The sequence below is a fragment of the Austrofundulus limnaeus genome, unplaced genomic scaffold (assembly GCF_001266775.1).
Source record: "Austrofundulus limnaeus strain Quisiro unplaced genomic scaffold, Austrofundulus_limnaeus-1.0 Scaffold89, whole genome shotgun sequence".
In the NCBI taxonomy this organism is placed as follows: Eukaryota; Metazoa; Chordata; class Actinopteri; order Cyprinodontiformes; family Rivulidae; genus Austrofundulus; species Austrofundulus limnaeus.
The window spans coordinates 1601244-1603554 of record NW_013952491.1 but is presented as its reverse complement, the minus strand read 5'-3'; positions in this window follow the sequence as shown (position 1 = coordinate 1603554).

Sequence of the window (2311 nt, the reverse complement as noted above, 5' to 3'; positions counted from 1 at the left end):
ATTATTATTATTATTATTATTATTTTTATTATTATTTAGTGTCACAAGAACAAAATTATTCCAGACTGGGGAAAACTTCTTGGAACGATCCATGAAGTCAGTGGAACAAGATGAGAGGAAAAATCCAACAGCAAAACTCCAACAAATCCACAACATGTTGATACAAGTTTGTTTTCGTATAAACACACTTCGGTGCGGCACATCCAAAAGACACACTTTCTGTATCGGTCACATGACTTTTCTCTTAAAACTGATACACGCACCAATACAGGGTTTCACTCGTGTGCTCGGCACAGTGCTGACGCACCAGTGTTGTTCGTCCCATCACTGTTCGTCCCATCTCTGTGTTTCTGAAGTTAAAAACAAACAAGATCCTGTCTGAACATTTCTGTTTCATATTAATCTCTTTGTTTTGTCTTTTTATTCTTTCAGACCTCCAACAGGAACCGGTCCACAAGACACAGATTATGAAGGACCAGCAGCTCTTCAAGCAGGAGAGGAACTCCAGCCTGGACCAAGAGGGACCAGAACCTCAACTGTTTGAGGACCAGGAGGGACCAGAACCTCCACAGATCAAAGTAGAGGATGAGGAGCTCTGCACCAATCAGGAGGAAGATCAGCTCCACCTGAAGCAGGAGACTGATCCGGTTCTGGTGACTGTTTTATGTGAAGAAAATGAACCAGATGAGGAGCAGCTCATCTCTCAGAGTTCTGCTGGACCTGAGGACCTGAATCAGGGTTCAGGGTCAGATGAGATGGATCACACAGAGGGTCATCATGGCAACCAAGCAGACCAATCAGCAACATCTGAGAGGTTTCCTTGTCTCATCTGTGGAAAAACTTTTTCAGAGAAGTTACTACTTTCCCGTCACGTCATGCTCCATAAAGTCTGCACCCAGAACTCTGGTAAACTGATGTATTGTTGTACCACCTGTGGTAAAATATGTCCTTCTTATAGTAACTTAGTCGTCCATATGAGGACCCACACAGGAGAGAAGCCATTTTCCTGTGAAATCTGTGGGAAAAGGTTTAAACAAAATACACATCTTAAAAGTCACATAAGAAGCCACACTGGTGAAAAACCATTTCCTTGCAATTTATGTAAAAAACAATTTACTTTAAGTACGAACCGTACCAAACATCTGCTGACCCACACAGGAGAGAAACCGTTCTCTTGTACAGTCTGTGGAAAACGTTTTTACATTAATTCAAATCTTAATCGGCACATGAAAGTGCACAGAGACTGAACTGATGATCCCGTGTTCGGGGTGCAGAATGGTTCCTCCTGCTCGTCCTCAAACACCCTGACTGTGGGTTGTTTCATCTGAAACATTTCATTAAAGAAGAACCCATCCAGAGGACCTACTTATTTATTTATCTACCTGGATTACTGAGATGCATCAGGATAAACTATTAAACTTTACAATTTTAACAAACTGGTACAAAAGTAGAATATTTAATTTGCTTTACTGTCTGTCCATCCATATAACCTAATCCTGTCTGTTCATGTTCATCTAGAATATTTAATGCTAATTAAACTAAATTCAATGCTTTTTTAATGCCATTAAAAGGCATTAATTAACATTGTTTACTTGTTTGTAATTCCTCACCGAAACTCTGTGTTTACAGAGAAACTGTTTTCTCTCCTGTGTGGATTATCATGTGTCTGTTCAGATTGAACTTCATACTAAATGTTTGTCCACAAACTTCACAAGGAAACGGTTTGTGGACTCTCATGTGGTAGTTTAAATGTGACTTTAGCCTAAATCTTTGTTCACAAACGTCACAAGAAAACTGTTTGCCTCCTGTGTGGACTCTCATGTGAGAGTATAAATGTGACTTTAGCCTAAATGTTTGTTCACAAACACCACAAGGAAACGGTCTTCCTCCTGCGTGGACACTCATGTGGGAGTTTAAATGTGACTTCAGCTTAAATTTCTGGTCACAAACTTCACAAGGAAACTGTTCATCTCCTACATGGACTCTCATGTGGGTGTTTAAAATGTTGCTGCGTCTAAATCTTTGTTGACAAACATCGCATTGGTACGGTTTCTCTCCTGTGTGGATTATCATGTGTCTTTTCAGATTGAACTTCGCATTAAATGTCTGTCCACAAACTTCACAAGGAAACAGTTTGTCTCCTGTGTGGACTCTCATGTGGGAGTTTAAATGTGACTTCAGTCTAAATGTTTGTCCACAAACATCACAAGGAAACAGTTTGTCTCCTGTGTGGACTCTCATGTGGGAGTTTAAATGTGACTTCAGTCTAAATGTTTGTCCACAAACATCACAAGGAAACAGTTTGTCTCCT